The 28,000-nt window shown below is 38.2% G+C and overlaps 1 protein-coding gene across 1 annotated transcript in view; it reads right to left on the bottom strand.

The window, feature by feature from the left end:
• NCKAP5 (NCK associated protein 5) overlaps window positions 1-28,000 on the bottom strand; it is a gene marked incomplete at both ends in the record, with an annotated part of 891,793 nt that overhangs the window by 793,371 nt on the left and 70,422 nt on the right. The gene's annotated exons all lie outside the window — the stretch shown is intronic.

Raw genomic sequence — 28,000 nt, 5'->3', positions numbered from 1 at the left:
ATGTAAAAAAAAAAACAAGTCCATGAAATATAGTAATGCCAGAACTAAGAACTTATTACTAGTACATGACTACTCCTGACCTCCTGAATGAGAATTGGCATTTTTATAAAATCTCTGGTGACTCTGAAGCAGGTGACAGTTTATGCAGCCCTGTTTCAGAAATCATTTAAGCCTGGAGGAAGAGGGAACAAGCCTCCATAAAAACACTCGATATAGTTATAAAGATAAAAACATTCTTGCAATTCAAAGCCTTTTGCGAAGAAAATGAAAGGTGTCATTGTAATGAACACTTTCTTGGCTTCATGAATTTTAACTTTATAGATGAGGAGGCCATAAAATATAGTTAAACTCTAAATGAGGCCAATGATTAGATGATTTTCCTACAAGAGTCTTGTAGAAGGCCAGGATTTACTTCAAAGAGGAGACCGGCCCCAGTGTGTGGGATTCCACTGTGTGCACAATCTGTCACCACCCTCTGCTCCTAACTCCTCCCGGATTAGAGGACCAAACCTATGATGATGCCTTGGTTCTTGGTTTATATCTAAAACATAATTGTATGAATGAAGAATGGAGAGAGAAAGTTTCTGACACACAAGTAAGAGGACTATTTCAGAATCCGGAATCTAATATGTGCCTGCATGGAAATGAAATTGATATTTCGCCATACTTGAATGTGTTCTATCTTTGTAGAGTAATTGGGAAGATGTTGGGCATATGGATTGTATCAGTGAATAAGATTATAGAAAGAGCATTTCAGACCTAAAGGGGAGTGGGCATTTATACCCTGTGCAAAAAGGGAGAAAGAACCAAAGGAAAAGAACAAGTAATAAGCAAAGGTTATTAAAAGTCAGGAGTAAGAATACAATCAAAATGCATAAAAATACCATAGAGTGAATTATAATAAAAAAGCTAAGAAGTTTTCTTTCTTGAAACAGAAGATGCAAATTATCATGGAAAATACAATAGAAGTATAAAACCAAAATTCTAAATATAATAAAGTCTCTGTGTATGTGTGTATGTGTATATGTATGTGTGTGTAAGTTAACATTTTATACCATATGGTCAAAAAATACAGATGCCCTAGGGACAGAAATTTTCAGAAAATGACTATGCATGCAGTCATTAAGAAAGCTATGAAAATTTTCAAAAGCTAATGAGAAAAGGACAAAAATTCAAAATAATCTAGTAACTTTTAAATGAGAAATAGTCAAATCAAACCAAGGATCAAAATGCAATAAAATACAGAATTTAAGTTATTTAAACTTAAATACAACAATAGAAAACAATTCATATTGAAACTGGGAATATATAGCTAAAACTAAAAGGTCATAAAAAGCCTTAAATTTGTTTTGCTTTAGAAAGAAAAATATTTAAAGAAAATTCATAAACAAATAAACCATATTTTTAAAATAGAGGAAGACAGAATACTTCCAATTTAGTTTAACAAGAATGGTATCATCCTGATACCAATGCCAGAAAATAAATAGTATAAGAAAAGAAAACTATGGAGTATCCCTGAGAAACACAAATGCAAAAATACTCAACTTAATACAAGCAAACTGAAATCAATGGCACATTGAAAAGATTATAAACCATGACCAAGTGGTACTTACTCGTGGGACCCAACCAATCAATGAGATTCTGAAATTCTGATATATCTAGGGATAAATTTTACTAAGAGAGTTCAAAGAAGAACTCTGAAGAAAATGTTAAAATTTATATATGAATGAATTGTAGAAATATAGTGAATATCCAGATATAGATAGTATCACTAAATGGTTGTTATTCCCAAAATAATGATATAATTCTAACAATAATTACAGTGAGATTATTTTGGAATTTTTTTAGAGATCATTTTGGGGGAACTAGGTAAAAGTTACTCTAAATTTCATACAAAAGAATGAACGTACAAGAATATTCATTTCAAAAGCTTTTGAGGAAAATTTGTGCCAGGAGGTACTCATACATTCTTTAAAGTATTAAAACCAAAAAATAGGCTAATTTATTCTAGCCCAGAGACAAATAAGTCATTAGCACAGAATAGAAAGTCTAAAATCAGTATTGTAAGTTAATTGTATTAATTTTAAAATAGAGTTTTAATAAAATCAATTTCAGATGATAAAGAAAAATCACACTTTAATCATCAAGTTATAATATTTTAATCATCAAATTATAATATGTGGATAGTTGTTTTGCAGTTGGAAGAAAATCCATTAGGATCCTACTTCACACAATGTACAAAAACAAATTCTTGGGTGATATGTTATAAATATTTAAGAAACCATGGCAAAAAAAGATAAGTGAGTGACAATGTTTTATGTTTACAACCTCAGAGTAAAAGAGAAAAGATAGTAAACTCAGAAGACATAAAGAGAAAATAAGATATCATTTATACAAAGCTAATGACATTTTAAAGCAAACCTTATGAACTAAGCCAAACAACCAAACAATTAATATAAAAAAGGAGATAGTATTTCAACTATAGAGTTAGTGTTTTCAAATTAACAAGAGAAAAAATTAAGATTTAAAAAAAAAATAGAAAAATGAGTGCCCGGTGTGTTGGTGCATGCTTGTAATCTCCGCGCTTGGGAGGTGGAGACAGGAAGATCGCACAGGTTCAAAGCCAGCCTCGCTGGCTTAAGAGACCCTGTCTCAAAAAAAAAACACATATATATATACATATATTAAAGTTATAATTTAATATAAATATATATGGGGTTTGATATAGTATAATTTGGTCAATATTGTACCTCCTATTCTCTATATTCAGCATGAATAGGTATTGACTTTGTCAAAGGCTTTTTCTGCCTTTTTTCTAAGTTTATTCAGATGATTCTGCAATTTTTGTGCTTGTGGTGAACAACATTTATTGATTGTATATGCTGAACCATCCTTGCATCTCTGGAATGAAACCAACTTGATCCTGAGGTACACTATTCTTAATGTGTTGTTAAATATAATCTACTAATATTTTGTTAAGGATTTTTATACCTATGTTCATCAAGGATATTAGTCTGTAGTTTTCTTTTCCATTATATGTCTTTATTTGGTTTAGGAATCACCATGATACTGAATTTATAGAAGGAATTTGGAAGTTCTCCTCCCTTTCTACTTCATGGAATAATTGGAAATGCTCAGACATTAGTATTTCCTTAAAAGTCTTATAGAATTCAGCTGAGAATCCATTTGGCCCTGGGCTTTTCTTTGTTACTACTGTTGGTGTTGTTGGTTTTAATATACTTTTATTGGTGCACAGTAGTCTTGTTATAGGATTGTAAGTATTCCCTTGGTTCTTGTCCACCAAAATAAAGATTTCATCTGAAGGAATCCATTAAGTAGCCATGAAAATCTGTACTGCATAAATTCCACAGGAGGGTCTGAGAGTGGAATAAGGAAGAGAGAGAGAGAAAGAGAGAGAGAGAGAGAGAGAGAGAGAGAGAGAGAGAGAGAGAGAGAGAGAGAGAGATTCCCTACTGCTGCATGATGGGGTTTTAAAACTCCTAGAAATCCTAAATTCTAATCCTTTTCATGTATATTAATTCTGGGTTTCATACTACAATTTAGTAAAACTGCACAGGATTATATCTTGTGGGAAACCCAAAGCTGTAGTGTAATAGGCTGGACGTCTTTGTCCACAGCTGGGCAGGGCCTGTCCTTCTTTTGGGAAGGCAGCCTGCCTTTTTTCTCTTTGTTCTGTTTTATTTTCTGTCTACCTACCTAACATTCTGAGGTCATAATGTAGTTCAGAGTGATAATGACATACATGTTTTTGTTGTTGTTGTTGTTGTCGTTTTTAACAGCAAGAGCTCATTAAACTTTGAAGAGGGAACATTGAAGAGTTTACAATAGAACTGTAGAAACTAATACTACATTATCTGCATCATGCAACAAACTTAGCATCATTATTGTTTTATGAGGTACAATAAAAATGTTCATTAATTATTCATTTTCTATTTTCAGCCGGCAGGATTAAAAAAATACAGGAGAAAAGTAAAGATGTTGTTACTCTGAACATTTTAGTTAGATCATAAAGAAAGACTCAGCTGAGCTTTAACTGTTGGATATCAGAAATTCTAATAGACCTGAACACTGGAGTCATTAGAATCACAAGAATGGATGACACAAGTTCTCTGGGAAAACCCTCCCCATCCTATAGGCTGCTCTGACATTCTTATTGCTGATTGCTGCGGGGAAGCCGCAGATAAACTCAACATCATGGAGAGCCACCCTGTACATGAACTGACTCTGCTCCAAATACAAGTCATTCAAGGAGCTTGCTTGATACGGCTCTTCATACTTTTATTGGTGAATTGTAGTCTTGCATCATAATGTAGTTCAGAGTTATAAGGCCATGTATGCACACGATGTATAGTAAGTCCTCCCTCCAGGCCCCATTCTTACTCTCTTTCCCTCCCCATGATATTGAGATTGGCACTGATATTTTCACATATGTATATAATGTCAGTGGAAGTGTTCCTTTCATTAATTCTACCTCCCAACACACTCTCCTACTGAAAAGTATTTTCTCCATCTCTCTACGGGAGTTTCTCCTCCTTTATCTACAATCCCTCTTGTATCCTAATTTTACTCCCTACCTTCCACATGAGAGAAAACATATGACCCTTCACTTTCTGTAACTGGATGATTTTACTAAACATAGTGTTCTCTGGGCGCATCGATTTTCCTGCAAATGGCATAATTTTGTTCATATTTATGGTTGAGTAAAATTACATTATTAACACAAATCTTTAAACAGTCAAACTGAGTCTCCTAAATACTTTCTATAAAAGTGGCATGCTAATTTCACTAATATAACTCCCCTGTGTGATTCTAAGCTCTGTGGGCTAAGTAGTAAGTGGCAATAATTTTGCACATTTACATAATTTCAAGAACTTGGCGCATAGAAGACAATCAGTGAATACGTATGTGGAAAGGGTCAGGCCTAAACTTTGTGTATCTGCATAATATCCTGTAAAATGGGGATATTATCATTTCTTGGACCATTTCGGCATTGCTGGTTATTCAAGCTACATTTTACTTTGTAGTATTTTAAACAATGTTGTGATAATGATTATCTTTACTGATGAGATTATACCATATTTCAGATTCCCCATGGGAGACTTAGGTGGTCAAAGAATCAGAACTATTTATGGCTCTTGATATATACTGCAAAATTACTTGTGAAAAGAACAAATAATTTCACTTGCTAAATGTGGAAGAACAAATTTCACTATTTGCCCATGAATACCAGCTATTATTTTTTTCAAAAGAGTAGATTTTTTTTAAAAGAGAAAAATGGAATATAATCTAATATTGTATTATGCTATAAATTTGAATGCCTTTAATTTGGTAAATTGGACATTTTCTCTACTAAAATATTTCACTTTTTTTGTGCATCAAAGAATATTTTTGTGTGTGTGTGTGGTACTGGGGGTGGAATGCAGAGGATTTCTATCTCTGGGCTATACTCCCAGACTTATTTTATATTTTATTTGGAAACAGGGTCTCACTAAGTTGCTGAGAGCCTCACTAAGTAGCTGAGGCTGGCTTCAAACCTGTGTGATCCTCCTGTCTCAGCCTCCCAAACATGGGGATTACAAGCATGTGCCACCACGCCCAGCTCAAAGAATGATTTGATGTGGCCACACTTGTAGTGTATAGGAGCCTTTTTACTTAAAGAAATTTTAGTGCCATAGCCCCTGAACCATTTTGATTTCTTTCATTTCAAATAACTCTCAAAAATTGACAGGAAGCTTAAAAGCTAGTGTTTGGGTGATAATTCAGTTGACCAGACATCTCTTTATTAAACAAGTTTATAAAAGACTCGGATTCTCTCAGATTATTTACAAGCGTGTTGATAAATATCTCTGGAGGCTTTCACACTGGAAGAATTAGTGAGTTATTTTGTAAAGGCAGGTCAGCCAGCTTTATTGGCCAATAAATAACAGGCTAAATAAGTCATAGGGAACAGCCTACACAGAGAAACACTATACCTACAGAAGTTTCAGTGGTAATGAAATTAAAAACTGTCATCAAATCCTGTTATCTGTCTGGGTGGAAAAGTGCTCAACAAAACACTGATAGCCCAGGAGGTAGAGAATTGAATTAAGGCCAACACAACCTTTGAGTGAATGGCAGATTCATGACAATAACTGAGTGATAAAATAAAACTTTCCCAGGAACCCAAGTCTTAATAAAATTGCTTTGGGGATACAGTTTTATCAAACTTCTTTATGTTCCTACAGCTCATAGATGTTTGGTCCAGGGAGTGGGCACATTTAGGATAAGCAGGCAATCTGAAGAACTCATAATGGGGCCCAAGGTGGAATCTGCTCTGTGTGTCTAATAAAGGTTGCTATGATTGTGTTAATATTTATAAATGACTTTCAAAACAAAGCACACTCTCATTGTTCTAGATATTCATTGCTTATATACTTGGAGTAAAAGAAAGATTCCAAGGATACCTATAAAGATATTTTAGATTAAGAGGCCAAAAATTCTGAAAGATAAGCCAGATGTATCTGGTGAGCTAAATGTTTTCCTCCTCCTTCCTTTCTATTTGGCAGGGTAGTGCTTGATAAGAAGAGAAAAAAATAATCTTAAACATGTTCCTTCTCAAGAATCATTAATATAGAAAGAACTAAATGTCAACTACAGATAAAACAATAACCACAATCTATAAATAATTTCAAAGGGAGTTTTCTTTGTGTCTCTCACAGGAGATCATAACTGAGTGAGGGAGAGGAAGTAAAACACAATGGTTAAGAACATCGACCAGAGTCTGAGTACAATGCAAGTGCTGCCTATGATTTGGGACATGCCATTATGAAAATAAACCCCAATTCTCACCTTGCACAAGAGTCGATTCAAGATGGATCAAAGACTTAGAAATGAGACCAGAAAACTTGCAGCTTTTTGAAGAGGGTATAAGCCCAACACTGCAACACATAGGCACAGGTAAAATTTTCTCAACAAGACCCCAAAGGCACAAGAAACTAAGAGGTAGATCAATACATGGAATTGCATTAAGCTGAAGAGCTTCTGTAAAGCAAAGGAAACTATCAAGAACCTCAACAGAAAGCTGACAGAATGAGGGAAAATTTTTGCCAACTATTCCTCAGATAGAAAACTAATATATAGAATATAAAGAGAACTCAAGAAACTTAGCACTAAGAAAACAAATAACCCAATCAAAAATGAAAGCTGGGCATGGTGGCACATGCTTGTAATCCTGGCACTTGGGAGGCTGAGACAGGAGGATCGCACAGGTTCAAAGCCAGCCTCAGCTACTTAGTGAGGCTCTCAGCAACTTAGTGAGACCCTGTTTCAAAATAAGATTTAAGAAGAAGACTGGGGGTATACCCCAGAGGTAGAAAGCCTCTGGGTTCCACCCCCAATACCACAAAATAATGGGCAAATGAACTAAATAGACACTTCACAAAAGAAGAAATTCAAATGGCCAATAAATGTATAAAAAATTGCTCAACATCATTAGCAATCAGAGAGATGCAAATCAAACTACCCTGAGATTTCATCTAACTCCAACTAGAATGGCAATCATTCAAAACACAAACAACAAATGCTGATGAGGATGTGGAGAAGTGGGAACTCTAAGACATTGTTAGATTACAAATTAGTACAACCACTTTGGAAAACAATATGGAGGATCCTCAGAAGAATGGGGATGAGTTTACCATATGATCCAGCAATACCACTTCTGGGTATCTACCCAAAAGAATGAAAACCAAACTACCAAACTAATGCATGCATATCTATGTTCATAGCCTCACAATTCACAATTGCCAAACTATGGAACCAGCCAAGATTCCTATCAATAGATGAATGCATTACAAAACTATGTATACAATGAAAATTTACTTAGCCATAAAGAAGAACGAACTTATGTCATTTACAGGGGAATGGGTGGAACTGGATAACATTATGCTAAGTGAGATCAGTCATTCACAAAAAAATAAGTAATCAGATGCACTCCCTAATATGTGGAAGCTAAGGAGGAAATGGGTCATAGGAGGAAATCTTGACAAAAAAAGGAGATACTGTAAATGAGCAAATAAGGCGACCTAACTGAGGGATATGTGAGGGTGGAAGAGGAAAATTTTCTAATGTACATGATGTACATTAACAAACATATTAAAGGCAATCACTAATGAGAAGGAGGGAAAGGGAATCACTAATGAGAAGGAGGGAAAGGGAGGGAGTAAGGGTGGAATTGGGAAAGGGGTAAATGAGTGATGTGTGCATATATGCCACTACCATCTTTTACCCCATTATATATTACTCAATGTACCAATAAAAATATTTTCAAAATTCTGTATTCTTCAGTACACACACACACACACACACACACACACACACACACATATACACACACACAAATGGGGTTGACAATGATGATAGCTATCTAACAGTGGTCTTGTAAAAGTAAAATTAAATATAGAAAAAAACATTTGAAAACAGTACCTAGAATGTAACACCATATATTTTATATCTTGATTACGAACACTTTTGAGTCCAGTTTTTATAACTGTTCCCCAGTACCTAACATCACTCTAGCACATAGTAGGTGACCAATAAAAATTGCTGAACAAATACTTGGCTATAAATGACTATCTATTAGGATTTCCTGAAAGGACAACATTTCCTTGTATTTTCAAAGTACAGATTAATTAAACACAGGCAACTTTCAACAACATTTCCAAGGTACAGAATGTGCGTACCTGGATACACCAGCAGCATGAATAATGACAGAGTGATGAACAACATGAGGGGTTAGCCCAGAGACACATGAGGCAGGCAAGGGTCTTAACACAAATCCAGGTTATTTTGAATTAATGCAAACATTATTTTTTTGGCATGGCTGATAAGGCCATGACTATTACACCATCTGGGAAGAGTCAAGATTAAATAGAGCTTCTGATCTCATCCCTAATTACTCCTTTATTTGAGTGAGGTTTGGGGAGTGGGTGGGAATATTTCAAGGAAATATTTTCAAATGACACAGATTCACTAATAAAATGCCCAGGAGCCAATTTTAACCTACTTAATCTCCAGGACATCTAAAACAACACAATATCAGCAATGACTCCTTATCCTGGAAAATCCTAAAGTAGTTAAAATTTTTTTTTAAATCCATGTACTCAGCAATCACATCACTCACCACAGAAATGCAGTTCTTGTTTCTGGAGTAAAAGAGAGCAGTGTTTTAAATAGGTACTACAAGATAATAGGATGACTAGACACATAGCTCATATCATTGAAATGGAGACAGACTGGCTTTACCAAGCTGGAAGACAGCCAGACTCTGCAGGGCTCACCAGAGCCTGGGTATGGCATTCTCAATTCTCAGTTCTCAATGCTCATGGACAGCAACTGGGACATGAGGGAGTAGGTAATGAGTAGAGAACCAGTTAATGATTAACAAACAAATATGATGAAATTAGGGACAGTACTTGCTTGTCTTCCAGTATAAAATAACTCTCCATGAATTAATTTGTTCATTGAAGGTACAGGTTGAATATTCCTAATGGTAAAATCCAAGACATCAAAAATGTTCTCAAACCTGACTCTCTTTTGACCTCATGTGATAGGTTGAAGGTGAAATGCAAGTGCACTAAAAATCAGGCCATGCGATTATAGTATATATGAAGTACAGATGAATTTTGTATTTTTCAAATTGATGCCTGTATGCCAGCTACCATTGTACATTCCAAATTGTCATCTTCTCTCATCCTATTTGACTCAGCATTCTTCTAGCTCAGAGTTTTCAGGCTAACAATGGAATCACATGGTATTTAGAACATGACCATTGCCTGGATCCCCACCACCAAGAGATATGATTTGTACTCAGGATATGAGGAAGCCCACACTTTGGTATTTTCTAAAGCTCCCCATACGATATTTTAGGATCAGACTTAGAAGTGAATCTTATAGGACATCTTTCTGGCTTGAATCTTACGCCCTGAATGGTCACACCCTAACGATACAATGTCAGTCTGCCCACTCTGCTTGAAGCCTTTCAGTAACTGCTCCTAATTTAGAAAATGCAATCCAACTCCCTTAATATTCTTGTACCTTTCTGCTTCTGTCCGCCCACTCCCTGCTTCAGGTCCTTCGCCCCAGTTGCTGTTTGTTTTCTACCTGCGCATGTCACTTTCTACTTGTCCCCAAGCCCTCTTATTGCTCAACAAGCCAATATGCTGACTTGGACTCTTCACCTAGTGAACTATCCAAAGACCCTGCTTTTGTTTTGTCTTTTTTAAGAAGTCTGTTTTCTGCACTGTTTTGCTTGGGTACCATGCATTTGTGCATGGATCACCTGGTACAGTTCTTTGCAAGTATACTTATAATATGTAGTAAGTATATTAACTTGGGTGCATGCACCTGGATCCCCTACTGGCCTATGAGTCACTTTTGCCAGAATATTTATAGTTTATACATGTGTTTTTTCCTGTTATTTTTTTTACAGTGGCCCCTTCTACTCTCAAGGGTTGCCTATAATGGGTGATACATTGTTGGTTACCCTATCTGTCAGGTCACTGAAGTTTAATAATACTGACATTTTCTTGGCTGTGATCTCAATTCTTAATAAGCTTCCTAAAGCTTGGTATGTGTTTATGCTCAAAAAGTGAATAAAGTATGGGTCTCGGGGCCTCTAATCATCAGTACAGGGCTTTTTTCTTAACATTATGGCAGTAGAAAGGCCTCATTTTCATAACATACTATTCTTGCTACTTCATTTAAAGATACTGTTCATTAAAGATCTCTCCTGAGGTATTTATCTGGGAGCTGGAAGACTTAGGAGCTTGGACCCTGGCTCTTCAGTAAACCGAATTGTGTGACATTGGGTAAATCACTTAACCACTCTGTGGTTCAGTCTCACTGTGTTGTAAAATGGCAGTCATACTTACCTTACAGGGTTGTTCTGGATATTTATTAGAGAAAATGTCTATAATGCATATAAGGTTCTCAAAGAAGGCACTATGTAAATACAAAATGATATAAATTAAAGCTGGTTTATTTGTGAAAAAAGTGAATAAAGGAAGGAATGAACTGTCTTCCTTGAAAACCATCCCGTCACCTTCAGAAGCACAATGGCAACTGTTAGGAAGGTGTGTGTAAATTATAAATAAAGAAACAAATTGGCATACATCTTCTTAAAAGTATGACTTTGGATCAGATAATGCTATGTGCATATCTATTAATATGACTATATAATTGAACATGATAGTGAGATTTATAGATATGCTATGTGCATATCTATGAATCTATCATGTTCAATTATAATGCACCAAAATATATGTATGTGTGTGTGTGTGTGTGTGTGTGTGTGTGTGTGTGTGTGTGGTACTGGGGTTCCTGGAAACCCTTCTACCTCTGAGCTACACTCCCAGAACTATTTTTTATATTTTTATTTGGAGACAGGGTCTCTTAACCAAGCGAGGCTGGCTTTGAACCTGCACAATTCTTCTGTCTCTGCTTCCCAAGCATGGGGATTACAAGAGTGCGCCACCACGCCTGGCAACACCAAAATATATTTTTAAAATAAAATTTGCAAAAGTACACTGGAGTCTTCTTTCTCATTTTAATATACTTTTTTGTACTTTTGTGTTCTGGATGGCCCCAGGGATGTCAGAGAAGTTCTGCATGGTCATCAGGTGGGTGAGAACCAAATTACAGATGATTCCTGGGGGAGCCCCAGTCTCTGGCTGTTCTCCATGGGTATCTGCTGTTTGTGGCCGAGGCCTTGGCTCTGGTGTCAAATATAGAAGCAGCATTTGCATTGTGCTCCTACACTTGAAGGACACATGACTTTGGGGAGCTATTTAAATTCTCTAAACCTGTCATATAATGGACTGTTAAGAATCCCTACCTTATCAATTCTTTTCACAATTAATTAACAAAAACTCTGCCAAGAGTTTAAAACAGTCCCTGACCTTTAGAAATTGTGGAATAAATCATATCCCTTATTATTTTGTAGAATTTACTTATTGGACTCACAAATGCTATTTCATTTGAGGTTTGCCCATGCTCAAAAATACCTACAAAAATCACTGTTCTAGAATGTTGTGATTGTAAAGATTCCAATCCAGTTCTCCCCTGGAATCTCTGTAACTTGAGTTGCTAATGGAGTCAGTGTTATTTCTTTACTCTGAAGTTCAGGGGCTGAAGTCCATACTTTGCCTGTTCACTAGTACCCATTAGTGGAAAAGAAAATACCAATCCAAGACTCAAGTTTCAGTGAGAGCCACAGGTGGGGTTGGGTGCCAGCTGCTGGCAGCATGGCATGAAAAGAAATGAATGCTCTTGCCAATGTTGGGGCTATTGCCTCAGTATGCCTATTGCAAATATTTACTTTTTCAGCTGAAACACCAGGGGACACTAAGGTTTCTGTTTGAACAGTGCTTTGAGGTAAAACTCATTGAAACGACATGGAAAGCTTTGCATAAATAAATTATTTTATTATTATATGTGTAACATATTATTTCATCATACTGCATGATAAACCTTGGGAAGACAAAATAATCCCAGTTATTTACACATAACTCTAGTTTCCAATATAGATATGTAGACAATTTTGCATAAAGTATAAGAGTTTTTTTCCCCACAAATGGTCTACTGAATAAGGATGAAAAAGCAATATAATTTGGAAGATGTAAGCTTGGGATTATAGCCAATGCCTTTGTAGTCAAACAGACATAGATTTGAGAAAATAAAACACTTAAAACGTCTGAAATCTAAAACAAATGCAATAAAGCTTACCTCTGATGGGAATGATAATAATAGAAATCATTAATAATATTATTATCTTCTAGGAGTATTTGACATATTTCTGCCAAAGAAAAATGACAAAGTTGTGTTTTGTTCTATCCTATTTTATTTTTTCTGCTGCCCTTGTTTGCAATTTTAAATCAGCCCAAAAAATATTCTCACGGATTTAAAACCTGGCTTCAATAATTTCAATTTTCTCTGAGGAGTGAGCAGATCAACACAGAAGTATGGAAATAAAATTGAGGTGTCTGCATTTTCATGACCAGAAGGCATGATAACTTGTCCTAAAACTGTTTGATCTTGTTACCGTTTCTGCTGAATACTTTGAGTCATGCAAGGATATAGAACGCCTTTTATTCAAAAGCCTCCAGAAGAGAGATTGCATCGGCAGAAATTCAGAGCAACTGCTGAAAGGCAATATTAATCCCGATCCTGGGATATTACACTAAATATTTGACAGGAATCCAAATTTTCCTGTAGCCTTCCACTAAGAAGATAATCTTTCATAATTTTAACTGTGAAAGGGGAGGATTTGATCTTTTGAAATGGAAAGGGTGAGCCTAATTGAATTTCCTTCTTTGGTTTCTTATTAAAGATGGAACCAGATTGAATCATATTCAATTAATGATTGTACTTGGATATATTGCTCTTTTCAGAAGCTGCAAATAAGATTAACAGAGCTCAAAAAAGATGTAGGGGCCAATAGTGCCAGTTCATCACTTAAAGGGCTAGACATACACAGGAACAAAGACCTGCTTCAGCGCTGTTTATTTATATGATCCTTGAGCAGGCTGGGCCATTGTGCTTGACCAGTTTAAAGACTGAGTAGAAAACTGTGTCACCCTATGGAAGAAAGATAAATGTATGGGTGATACAGATAATAATCAAGCCAGCCCACTCTGACATGCCCCCTGACTATACACCAAGTAAATTGCCAGGACACACCTGTAACTGCCCATTCAGCACACCTAGCTTCTTGCAGTTCCCAGAGCTCAAGCTCATGAATGTCTTCTTCCGTAAGGCTTTGCGTAGCTCAAGTAACCATGAACCACATTTTATAGACTAATAATTGTGCTATGCGATCTGACAAGTAAATTAGCACAATTAGCCCAAATGTTTTTACATTGAGACTGTCCAGGTGCACAATTCCTATATAATTACTAACTCCATAAAACTCCCTCTTTTGTAAGCTTTTCCAGGAGTGCTATTTTTCTCTACATGTTAAACACTGGGTATTTAACCACAATATACTTCTCCACTGTTTGCTAATTGTCAGGTACCTGCATTTCCATGCTGCCAGCCTGGTGATAGTATCAGCACTTCCAGTCCTTCATTTCTCCAGTGTCCACATAGTACAAATCACATAGTAGGTGTTCAACTAGCACTTCTCCAGATGCAGCTGTGTGTGTGTGTGTGTGTGTGTGTGTGTGTGTGTTGCGCTGCCACAAGCTTGGAAGAAAAAGCTGGAATTTGCATTGTACCACTGACTCCTGACATCTATGGGAGCCTGAGAAAGTTTGTAGAATGGGCATAATAATAAATAAAATTCTGTAATTGTATCACATGACATTTGTACAGTGCCTGGTATGCAGTAGGAGTTCAAGTGTAGTAATTTATTTGTTGAATGAAATCACTAACTTATGGAGGTTTTAGGGTAGGAGAGGCCATGGAGTGAAATATTGAGAAGCTTAGACCCCAGGCCAGACCAAGTTCAAACATCATCTCGGCCTCTGGCTGTGGGATTGGCTCACCATCTCTGCACTTCAGTTTCTGCATCTATGAAATGTAGATACTGATGGGACTCACCTCCCACTCTTGTGAGGTTAAACAAGTTGATACATATAAATTTCTCATGAGTGCTGGACGCAGACCAACATTGAGCTATCTGCTTTTTCTGGATGAGTCTACTTGAGACACATAAATGAACTTGGTGGATTTTAAAGGTCTTTAAAATGCTTAATCCATTATTCTGTGAAGTAAACCTATGCTCTTGCATCTCTATGTATTGAAAAAAATAAAAATTGTCCAGAGGCAGCTCCCACTTTACACACACACACACACACACACACACACACACACACACACACGTGCGCATGCCAAAGTAGTCCGGGTCTGACTTTTTCCTTCTTCTGTTACAATTCATAGTCTGCTATTTGAAAAACCTAAAAGTCCAACCCATTTCTGATCTATCATAAGCAGTGAGGATGCTAAAGTAGAAAGGGGATATCAAAGTCTCACCTGATGCTTGGTTTGGAAGATGTTATAACAGAATATCAGTATTCTCCAGAAAAGACATGTGTGTGGAGCCACAAATGACTTGCCTAAAATTGAAGCCTATGGGAGCAAGGTCTGTAGTCAGGGTCTTGCATCAATCTGAGTTATCAGGGTTCCTTCCAATGAAATTCATCGGTGCTTAAAATTTAGAGCAGCAGCTGGCCTGGGTCAGCACAGGGTGCTTTATTGGGCTAGCTGGAAGTCTTTTCAGGACTGGAATACAAAATATTTGCTGAGAAAGTCTAGTTCCAAATTGCCCATACAGTCACAGATCTGTGAATTTGTAGTTTACAAAATAATTTGTGGATTGCAAGGAAGGGATACAGTATGAGCTCAGCATCTTTCTCTTTCATCGAATGAAAAATAAATTGAGATGGTAAACTAACTTCATGACCTACTCACTATTTAAGTTCTTTGAAAGAGACCTCCTCCGGCATTCACCATTTCACACTGCTTTCATTCTGTTGGCCTCCTGCCTCGTCTCCTCATCAGTCCTTTTAAATGTGATCTTTACAGGCTATCCCAGTTGCTTGCAGTAGTTCCCAAGTGAACTCGGTGGAAATCAATATCATGGACAACACATTTATTTATATATTTACAGAGTCTTTGCCTACCAATTTTGCTCTTCCAGGTTCTTTGCCATAAAAATTCTATCAGGTTTCCTTCTTTGTCTTATCCCCAAATACATTTTAATTACGTTTCAAGTGGAGAAAACTGTGAGAAGCATGTCTGCATTGCTTTCAGAATGGAAAAAAATGCAGCATCATCAACAACCACCACCTACTGAAGAACACAGCCAGGATGTGGCTCCACATGAAAATCTAAGTTCAGCTTGGTGGAAGGCGGGTTGCCAGAGGGTAACCTGCAGCTCTCAGCAGGTACATCAGGGAGATGTCAAATGAAACCTGCCTTTGCTGGGAGAGGAATCAGACACAAAGGATGCTATTCTGACTTTCTCAAAGGGCAGGTATTGTCTCACACCTGAGGTCTGTTTAGTGGGAGGAAAGGAGTTAGGTACCCAAATCCAGACAGGAAGAAACGGAAAGAGGCTAAGAGGAAGACAAATAGAAAGAGTCGCATTAACAAGCTGAATTAATGATGACTCTAGATGATAGAATTATACAAATAGGAGGGGGTGATGACAAAGACAACCTGCTTCTGGAAAGACTTCTCTCCATCTTTGGCAACTATGCAAGCCTCTCCCTCCCCACGAGTCACTGCTGACATCTCTCATTCCACATGACTGGTGCAAGCTCCCCAAAGGCTTCCTCTGATGATCTTATTATCTGTACCACTGGGTCTCAATTAAGAAGGAGTTTGCTCCCCATAGGCATTTGACAATGCCCAGGAACATTTGTTGTCATCACAAGGAGAAGACGACACTTTATGAGGGGCAGAGGCCAGCTGGGCTGCTAAATATCCGAGAAAAGCCCAGGGTGGCCCACAGCAAAGTGTGTCATGGTTAAAACTTCTGGTCTCCATCACTGCTGTCTGGCCTCAAGTCCTCATTTCAACTTTCTGAGCATCCATATTGACTCTCTGTCCCTTCCTAAGCATCTCCAGGACAAGGACCACATGTGACACCTCATTCCAGTGTCCAGTGTTCTGCCAGAGAGCTCTGCAACAGCATTAGTGTGTGTGAATAAGACGAGAAAGGAGAGGTTATTTGTTGTGTATCAGAGCTGTAGGAAGTTGCCTCTGGGGAGTGTTCTTGCAAAACTTTGAAGGGCATGGACTGGCATAGCAGAAACATCATTCCCGTCTGAACAAAGTTCAAGGGGTGAGCTACTTAGACTGAGATGGGCCAAAGAGTAACTCAGGTAAGAATAGAAGTGAGGGTTAGATAACCTATCACATTCAACGGCTGATGAAAGCAAATACAGATGGATAGGCACTTTAATTTTTTATTTGTTGCAGTATTGGGGATTGAACCCAAGGGCATTCTACCCCTGAGTTATAACCCCAGCCTTATTTTTTAATCTTTATTTCACTAAGTTGCAGAGGGCCTAAGTAGCTGAGGCTGGCTTCGAACTTGTGATTCTCCTGTCTCCACCTCACACTTCAACTTTTAAATAATGCTTTTCACTTGTATTCCTCTCAGTGTTGTTGGATCTCTGCTAGTCCTTTACTTGGAACTGGCCATAGACAGGATCTTGGATCATTGGGGCTTTTGTGGAACAGAAAAAAAAAAAAAAAAAAAAAAACAGGGACAGTGTGTTCTATCTTACTCCTCCTTCTTCTTCCTACAGTCTCTCTCTTTCTCTCTTGATCCCTCTCCTCTCCTCTCCTCTCCTCTCTGATAGTTCAGGTCACTTTCTATCCCCACAGGACCCTGCAGCAGGGACAGGAGGCAGAACCCCAGAAGCCAGAAGTAGAGATATCGCAAGAATCCAGGTGCCTTGAGACTACAGGCATCCAAGGCAGACTCCAGGGGTCTGGAGACTACAGATGTCACAAGAGGACCAACATTTTAGCCCCACCCCAAGATCCGGCTATATAGTAACCTGACTTCCATTCTGCCATGTGACTCTGCTGACTGACTGTGACCCTGCTTGACCGACTGTGACTCTGCTTTACCTCGTGGCTCTGCTGCTTGGTCATCGGTCCCTTCCCCCACAGGCGGCAGACCTCGCCCGAAGGTGCTGGGTTTGATTAAAGCAGCAGTTTTTTATAAGCTGGCTTGTGTTTCCCTTCTTCATGACTCTCCAGCATAATTTCAATGTTACACTCTCCTCTCCTCTCCTTTATTTCCTCTCCTCCCCTTTCTGCCTTCTTTGTGTCTTTATCTCCATTCTAAGCAATTTAGAAAAACACAAATCACCCACATAGTTAAGAATGCAGGCATCATCTCATACAAAATGCCCTCCAAGCCCACCTCTGCTTCCCTCCTGAGTGTGGGTCTCATACCTTCCTGTGTCATAAGGATGGTTCCAGAGTTGTTGCCTCATGGGGCTAAAGGCCAGATCCTTAGTGCTGTGACCACCTGCAGCTCCCAGCACCTAGGAGAGCGCTGGGCATGTATACCAGCTCAACAAGCATTTGTAGAACTATTAGAAGAGAAGGCTTGTGCCCCTCAAGATGGAGACAAACCATGACCACAGGGTTGGTCCAGTTCTCAGCCAGGAAGCAAAGATTCCTGCAGCCTCTTGTGGGGCCCAGCTGCTCAGCTGCTCAGATATCTCAAGGTGCCTACCAGGGAAAAGGGAACAGCCAGAAAGAGCTAGAACACCTGCCCCTGTCAGTCAAGTATGAGTTTCTGATCCTGTGTGCGTGTGTGTGTGTGTGTGTGTGTGTGTGTGTGTGTGTGTGTACATGTGTGTGTGTGCATGTGTTTGTGTGTGTGATACTGGGAATTGATCCCAGAGGCATTTTACCTTTGAGCTATACCTCCAGCCTGATATTTATTACTCATTTGGAAACAGGATCTTGCTAGGTTGATGAAAGTCTTACTACATGCTGAGGCTGTCCACAAACCTGTGATCCTCCTGTCTCAGCCTCCCAAGTACTGAGATTATAGGCATGTGTTGCCATATCCCTTATTTCTAGTGAAGATATAAGGTGTATGAGGTTGCTTCTAAATGTTAATTTCTGAAGTGATATGAATTGTAAAGACTAAAACACATTCCAAGATGTATATTTTCTTTATCTATTTTTGCCTAGTGGCTGGAAGCTAAAACAAAACCTTAAAGTAGTCTCTCTAGGGTTTTCACATCTCAATTTCCTCAAGAATTCAACTTGATAGAATGGTCACAATTAGCATTAAAATGTTCTTTCTTGTTCTGACCTTGCCCTGACTGGCTGGGGCCAGTGTGAACCTCACAAGCTCTAACAGAAGAGCCAGAGAAGAACCTGTCCGCTGCCTCTTTTTCTTGGTTCAATGCTGGCCCTTGCTCCAGAAGTGTGTCTTCTTGTATGGACATTAGTGACAGTAAACAACTGGGCTCCTGTAGTTGTGACCACTGGCTGCAAGATTCCAGGAACAGATTATCCAGAAATGAAACTCAACTGCATTTTCACTCAATCCCCAGGAACCTTCTGTTTCATTACAATACTCCTCCCTGGGATCAATCTTCCTTCCTTGAGCTGTCTCCTTTTGCTGACTTCTAGATTTCTGCTTCCAGAATATTTTGAGCCCTCTGTATGGAATGTAGCCCACTCTCAACTTGTCTCACCATGCTTGTGCCCAAAGCTGCTGGTGCCTTTGCCAGGCCACACATGGGGGAGAGGAACACTCTCTCTCCTAGTTGGAGCTGAAAGTGGCTTCTACGGGCTGTCCTCTCAATGCAACTCAAACCTCCTGCCTCTGCTTCAAACTTGATTTTTCTTTTTCCTACCTCAGACCTGTTTTCTTTGCTAGAAGATGGGAGTACGGAAAGGCTGAATAAAGAGAGTTGTCATGTTTGTTCCCATTCTTCTGGAGATCTTTTCTAGCAACGTTTGAACCTAGAAGTGAAGATTCTGGCAGACTTACCCATTGATACGTTCCAGGTAATTTCATATGCTTACCCAAGTTAACTGGCTGCTCTTCGTTGCATACTTCACTCACAATAAAACCATAGCAAGTATAAGATTTTGTGACACTCCAATTCATGTTATGTACATAAGTATCATCATGTTATGTACATAAGTATCATTTTTTAAAATGGTGTTTTTTTCCAGTCTATTGTATTGTCTGGAATTACCATTCTCATGATTGACATATATGGGATTTTAAATAAAGCCGGTAGGTGGCTGGGGTCCTAATGGTCTGTTTTATTCTTCAGATGAGGGGAAAAAAGTAGGAAAGAAGGAAGGACTTGTGTCTTTAAGTTCTGTTACCGAGATCTAGAGAAAGATTCACTGTATCACCATGCTGTTTAAAGTGCAATGGAATTGCTAATACAGGGCCCCCAAAACTTTGCCAAGTGGTAAATAACTCTGCAAGAAAAAATGAAAGAGGACTTTGTTTTAGTTTATTTTAAGATGTACAGGTCTCTTTTTATTGCTTGAAAATAACTACCTTAGTCTAGGAGAGAGAAGGTGAGTCTCTAGCCATGTCTCTCTGTTTCTTAACAAACAAGAGGACAGTGAACCCTGCCCTCTTTATCCCAGTGGGGTGTTAAAGGGATCAAGTGAGATAAGAAATGTGAGACTCCAATCTAAGATGTAGGCCCTCAGAGGCCTCATAGGTATTATCTGTAGGGGATTTGCCAGGGTGCTCTGTTTTCCTTCTCTGCACTCTGATCTTTCCTTCCCACTCTATTGACTCAGGCACAACAGCAGTATACCTCTCCCTGAATTTGATTGCCTGCACCTGCACCTCTGAACCCAGGGCTGACACCTGGGCTGAGCCTTGTTCCTGCTTCCAATCCATCTGTTCTCCCAAGGTTCCCTCCACAGCCCACTTCTAGCATCCTCATGTGTTACTATTTCCCTGGGAATTGCGCTCCACGTGAACAACTCTTTTAACCAATCCTTTTTCTCTTAAGATATCCAGAGGCCAGGATAGATGTCACATGATTATGAAAATAACCTCTGAAGTAACTGTTTAATTTCACCTGAGAAGTCGGAACATTTTCTTGGGATTGAGAAATTCATTTGGGAAATAATTTACTAAATTGCCATTCTCCCTAAATGAGAAGGTAAACTACAGAAGTGTCAGGAAACTTTTTCTATGTTTCACTGATTTGAATCATTTCCCAAATCAAGGCATTTCTCAATGTACATGAGAGATGAGTTTTTTAAAAGAAGGGATTCATGGTAAACAATAATGTTTTCTAAGTTGAATCATATGGATTTACAAATACTGTCTAATATTAGAGAGCAATTTTGAAAAGCTAACATAATGTAAGGTGTTGTAGAAGATAAAAAGATGTTAAAAATTAAAAAAAAAACTTTTTAAAGTGAAACTAGTTTTTTTTTTAAAAAAAGACATTAGTTTTAAAAACACTCTTGATAGGGTGAGATATGGAGGGAAATATACCAAGAGATGTGTCATTTATGAATCTATCTCTTTGACTATCACCATGATATATAATTATAATGCACAATAAAAGTATAAAAATATAAAACATAAATACACAAAATAAAAAACATAATTCACAAGCCAAACCATGTGCTATTTTCAAGTCACATATGCAATCTATTACAAATTCCAAACTCGGAGAGTCAACATTTTTTCTTTGCTATCCATTCTGCTTTGCAAATATGTTATGACAAAAGAAAAATAGCAAGAAATAAAATAATTGGAAAGAACACTTTTCATATATATCTGACAATTCTCAAAAAATTCTTATGACATAGTTATTATTATTATTATTAATATTTTATAAGTGAGAAAATAGAAGTTCTTTTTTGGCAGGTCTTGGATTAAAATCCCAGCTCCTTCCTCAGACTTCAAATTCCAAATCCTTCTCACTACATAGTACTCAGACATTCATTGTGGCAGAAGTAGGAAAAAGAGCAAACGCTAATGCTGTTTGGCTGTTCTGGGGAGCAAACAGTTCTTACCGGAGCAATTGGAACAGGCTTAATGGGTTATTTCATTTGGTCCAGAGGGAAAGGTACATCTTAAATTTTATTAGTGCATTATAGTCTCATATCATAATGAGAAGATAGAAAGAAGTAGGCAGATAGGGCCAAGGGCCATGGTAGAAAAACTTCATTTCTTGAGAGGTAACAGATGCTAACCAAGTTCCCAAACTAAAAAATGATAATGAGGTCAAATGCCTCCTTAAAGTGACCAGACTTCACAAAATTTCATTTGTTTCTGGTGATAAACAACCCCAGGAGAATCCAGGAAATGGCCTCTGGAACCCAACTGGGAGAAAGAGACTCAAAGAAGGGCACAATGCCACTATTCAAATCCACTGCAGAGCCCAGGAAACTGCCTCTGGGAGTCCAAATGAAAAAGGAGACTCAGAAGTATATAAACCCCTAGATCAGCTACTTAGTTTTCCCACTCAGGAGGCCCTTGTTTTGGGGAGCTTTCCTCTCTTTCTCTCTCCTCTCCTCCTCTTCCTCCTTCTTTTTCTTTCTCTCTTTATCTCTCTTTTTTACCGGTCACAAGTATGTAATGTATAATTTATGGCACTGGGGCCATTTCCAGTAGAGACCAGAGACATCTGATGGACATCAAGGCTGACCAAGGCCCTTAGAGTAGACCTGCTCCTCTCTTCCTCTTCTGGCGTATTGTTGGACCTCGGGAGAGAGCAGTTTGCAATCAACAGCACTTGGCTTGGGCTGCTCTCAGATAGTGTCCAGCAGGCAGATGCCGGACACCAGGCTCTCCATTGCCCCTGTATTTTGCCTCTTTATCTTCTTCCCTGTTCTCTTTACAATAAACATCCTACTTGCCTTAGTGTTGCAAGAACCCCGGAAAGAAATGTCTGTTTCAATAATATAGTTCAGTGATAGTGACATACATGCACACAGCACTTAGTAAACTTTTGCAGAGCTTCCTCCCGCTCCATCCTTTCCTATATAGAATATTGAGATGAGCATTGCATCACATATGTATACAATGTCAATGAGAGTGTTTACTCCATTAATTAGCTCCTTCTCGCCCTCATGATCCTTCCCTAGGTCACCTCCGTCTCTCTCCTGGAGTTTCTCCTCCATCATCTAAAGTCCTTCCTGTATCTCAATTACTCCCTAGCTTTCACATAGAGAAGACATATGGCCCTTCACTTTCTGTAAATGGTTAATCTCATTTTACATAATGTTCTCCAGGCCTACCCATTTCCTAAAAATGATATAATTCTGTTCTTCTGTATTTCTGAGTAGAATTCCATTGTATGCATATCCCATATATTATCATTTATTCATCTCTTAATGGATACCTAGATTGGCTCTATAATTTGAGTATTATGAATTGTGCTGCTATAAACATGGATGTGCATGTATCACTAATAATCTTCTGACTTCTGTCTCTTTAGAGATACCCAGGAGTGTTATAACTGGATCACATGGTGGATCCATTCCCAGTTTTCTGAAGAATCTCCACAATGATCTCCACAGTGGCTGCACTAATTTGCAATCCCACCAGCAGTGTAGAAGAGTTTCAATTTTTATACATCCTTGCTAGCATTTATTGTTGTTTCACTTCTTGACGATTGCAATTTAATTGGAGTTAGATGGAATCTCATTGTAGTTTTGATTTGCATCTCTCTTATTGCTAATGATGTTGAACATTTTTTATATATTTATTAGTCATTTGTATTTCTTCTTTTTGTAGTCTCTATTTAGTTCAATTGTACACTTCTAAATTGGGTTACTTATTTTTTAATGTTAAGTCTTTTAAGTATTTTTAATATTCTATATATTAGTTCTCTATCAGAGGAATGGCTGGAAAAGATCTCTCATTCTATAGACTATCAAGATAGACTCTTGATGGTTGGTTTATTTTGAAACAGGGTCTTCTAAGGCTGGCCCTGTAACTTGTGATCCTCCCTGTCTCAGATTCCTAAGTACTGAGATTATAGGTTTGTGCCACCACACCCTGTTACTCTCCCAGTGATAGCACTGGGAGAGTAAGGACTTGGCAGTAAAGGGAGAGAAAGAAGGGATAGGTGAGTAGAAAGTGCAAAGGTGAAGGAAGCTAAGAATTTTCAGGACCTAGCAACAAAAAGATACATTCACAAACATATCAGTCACTAAGCCAAACATGAGAAAAAGGGAGGGGGGAGGAAGTAGAGTGAGAATTGGGAAGGGCTAGTTGGGTGATGTGTGCATGTATGCCTCTACCTTTACTCCATTAAGATGTACAATTACACCGTACCAATACTTTTTTTATAAAAAGAAGATAGGTGTGTACAGAACTTCATTTTGGGGCTAAGAACTTAGACATCCTTCAGTGCAAAGTAAAAGTCCCTGCATTTGTGCTTGCAGCACACTGATGGTGTTTCAGACACATGGTGTGATGGAGCTGGTGAACTCAATGCAAGACAGGCCTGTACAGAGAGGAGTGAAAGAGAAACTAGGGAGTCCTCCTGAGGATCCAAGGAAAAATTAATAGAATGATAATAGGGAAAGGGGAAAATGAAAAATATATGAAAAGTACAATAATTAGAAAACATAAAAGTTTCATCAATGTATATAGAAGGTTGAAGTTGAGAAAAGAATGGAAACCCTACATTCTAGATTGGGCAACTGGAAGATTAACTTATGTCATAAATAAATACAATCTTAAGAAGAAGAATCTTACAGGAGCTTGTAGGTTTCTAGATAAGGGAAAAGAAAAACAAAAAAGCTAACACATACATGCTTGCTTATTATTATCTCTGAGCCCTTTCTGGGTAATAACTGATTTAACTATCACTACAAGTGGTAGTATTGCATCTCTTTTAAAGATGAGCCCACAGAAGTAAGAAAAGTTCAGACAACCTGTCCAAGCTCACACAGCTAATAAACCAAGGAGGCAAGAGGCAGAAAGGGCAGTCTAGTTCCAGTATTTGTGCCTGGAGCTAACACTCTATGCTGCCTCTTCAAAGGCAATTTAGTTCAGAACATGCTGGAACTGTCAGATGAAGATGTCTAAGAAAAAGGTCAAGCTCAAGACTGAAGCTTAGGAGAACAACCAAAGCCAGAGGAGAATGCCTGGGGGCATCCGTGTGGAGGGGATGGCTAGACTTCAGAAGGGGATTAGTTGAGCAAGAGAAAGGTGGGAGAACAAGTGAGGAACTAGAAGAAAGGGTGGTGGATGGCAGTGAACACAACTTTTAAAGCATCCATATTTAATGGGTGAGGAAGAAGAAGAGTAAAAGATGGAAACCTAGTACGCTCAAGCTAAGGAGTATTAGGGATACCAGGGAACTCCAAGACAAAGGAGGAGAAACTTCAGCGAAGCCAGCAGTAAAGAGGAAGAAGTCTGAGGTTCATTAATGGAAAAGCTACATGCGACTATGTGATGTGAATATAAAATTGGTAACCTACGCCGGGCGTGGTGGCGCACGCTTGTAATCCCAGCATTTGGGAGGCTGAGACCTGGAGGATCACGATTCACGGACAGCCTCAGCTACTTAGTGAGGCTCTCTGCAACTCAGTAAGACCCAGTTTCAAAATAAGGAATAAAAAATAGGGCAGGGGGTGTAGCTCGGAGGTCAAATGCCCCTGGGTTCCATCCCCAGACCCGCAAAAAAAAAAAAAAAAAAAAAAACATTGTTAACCTGGACAGTCAGTATCTTGAAGGCAGGAAATGGGAAAGCGGGTGAGGGGATATTCACTGCGTGAATATATGCCATTGTCAACATGCATATATTATGATGTGAGAATATAGGGCAACGATGGAAAAAGAGAGAGAGAAACAAAACAAAACAAAAAGCTGGAAACCAGAAGACGGCAGTGAACCAAGGGGATACTGAGAAGACTTTCGGTGCAACTCCAGTAACATAAAATGAGAAAACTGAGGGAGGTGAGGAGTTGGCCAATCAAGGACCACTGGTAAAGCTGAGCTGGTGATTCTAGGGTAGTAGAAAACTTTCCAGGGTATGTGGGTAAAACTGATGGCTTCAAAGCAAGAAAATGACTTTCACACTGTAACTCCCAACTCTATCTCTACCTGCCATTGGCACACTGTCTTGCCCCAAACAAGCAGTTGGTGGCAAACAAAAACACTTGGTCATCGGAGGGTTAATATTTAAAGCAAATTTTTGGCATCTTTTATTGAACTATTCGTAGAATTGATGGATAAATGATAATGTCTCTGTACTCAGACTCTTGGTAAAATGGTCTTCTTATATAAACAATAAAGTCGCATTTATCTTTAATAAAGTTGCTTAACAATTTTATTTTCCAAGTCTGTTTTTTGGTTTGTTTGTTTGTTTGTTTTGAAGGGAAATTGCAGGCAGTGAGTCGTTTTGCACCACTATCTGTGTGCTCCTTTAGGTTCTCTCAAGAGCAGCCAATTGCTATAGTTTGATTTGAAATATCTCCTAAAGGCCCACATGTTAAAAGTTCGGTGTCCAGCCCATGATATTATAGGAAGGTGGTGAAACTGTTTCTACGCAGGAACTAGTTGGAGAAAGTTAGGTGTTTGGAAACACGCCCTTGAAGGGGATAATAGTCCCTCCTCTCTCTCTTTTTCTTACCAGCCACCATGAGCTGAGCCTGTTCCTGCCTTGATGATCTATTTCTCACAATAGCCCCAAAACAATGGGCACACCAACCATAGACTAAATCTTCAAAACTTTGAGCCAAAATAAACCTTTCCTCATTATAAGTTGATTATCTCAGGTATTTTCCACAGATATGGAAAGCTAACAAATAAACCAGTAGAGTAACAGCTGATTGAGACTGGGTCACTTGGTTCTTCTAATGACTGTCCCTGTATGTGAGCTGCATGGCTTATATAGTCCTAAACTTACTGCTTAATAAAGCAAACCTGCCTACTGAGCCTTTTATAAACAGACTGACAAGAAGCAACAGACAGCAACATAACAAAGCAAATTCAAGATAGTATATACTTAAAACTAATATACGTAAAAGCTCATATGCTTAAAATTTATATATTTAAAATTTGTATTTCTATTTGATTCTTTCTACCATATGCTATGTTAATTTCTGAAATGAAATTATGATTATTATGTTGGTTTATTCTCCCCTTTGTCAGCATTTTTTGTTCAATAGGAAGGTGAAACCATAAATAAGCAAATAAGACAACCTCACTGCGGGGATGGGAAGGAGGAAGATGGAAATTCCCTAATGTACATTCAAAAACACATCAAAGTCAATCACTAAGCCAAACATAAAAAAAGGAAATGGGGGTGGAAATTGGGGAAGGGCTAAGTGAGTGATGGATGCATGTATGCCTCTTACGATCTTGTACTCCATTAAAGATGTATGACTACAATGCACCAATAAAAATTTAAAAAATACAAAAAATATGAAAAAAATAAAAAAGGAGTGGAGGCACAATTTATATGCTTCTGGAAACACTCTGAACCCTTTCAAAGTGGAGAAGCACATCTCTTTCCTTTACTTGGGAGGAAGAGTAAGCCCAAATTAAACTAATCCATTCTGTATAGAGTCTTGTCAAGTAATCCAATTGTTTATCCTGAGCAGTCAAGAGGAAAGATTTGTTAAATCTAAAACAAAAGTAGCACATGTTAAGTACTTGATTAGGTTTCCTTCAAGATTTCTCCAAAGGCTGCAAATTGAACTTTCCTTAAGAGTGCATTTTGGGGCAGCTTTCCCTTAACACTTTTTTTTTTCCTTTAAGAAAGCCTATTGAAACAAAGGACCCTGAGTTTAGGTAGCCTTTCAGTTCATGTGCTATTTTTGCCCTTCTTATAAAATAACATACACAAGATTCTGCATTTACAGAGGCATATAGTCACCATCTACATAAGAACAAAAGATATAGGATAGTCTCTTTTTTAATTTCTTTTTTAAATTAGGCACATTGAAATTTCATATCATATCTTGGTACAGAGTATTAGAAAAATACATACATACAACTCATGTTACCTTTCCTATCAGATACCCCCTTCCCTCACCCTCACCCCGCAAGTGTTGGAGATTAGGATTGATATCATGCATATTTCTACTATCTATTCTTTATGATTTTATCTCCCCTCCTCTCTTCCCTAATCATCCTCAGTCATTATTATTTCTGACTATCTCTCCAGCTTCCAAGTATAGGAGAGAACATACATCCACTGTTCTTTGGGACTGAGCTCAAGCTCCTTCCATTTTCCTGCAAATGGCGTAATTTTGTTCTTTATGGCCATGTAAAATTTCATTGTGTGTGTGATCCATTCCAACTCACTTCAGTTAGGATGGCAATCATCAAGAACACAAATAATAATAAATGCTGGTGAAGATGTGGGGAAATGAGAACCTTGTTATACTAGCAGTGGGACAGCAAACTAGTATAGATATCCACACTGGAAATAAATATGGCAATTTCTTAGAATATTGGGATTGGAACTGCCATATGACCCAGTGGTAGTGCTCCTGG

This window comes from Muscardinus avellanarius (genome assembly GCF_963383645.1).
Source record: "Muscardinus avellanarius genome assembly, chromosome: 2".
NCBI lineage: Eukaryota > Metazoa > Chordata > Mammalia > Rodentia > Gliridae > Muscardinus > Muscardinus avellanarius.
Note: the sequence above shows the minus strand (reverse complement) of the source record. Positions and strands in the feature narration are given on the sequence as shown.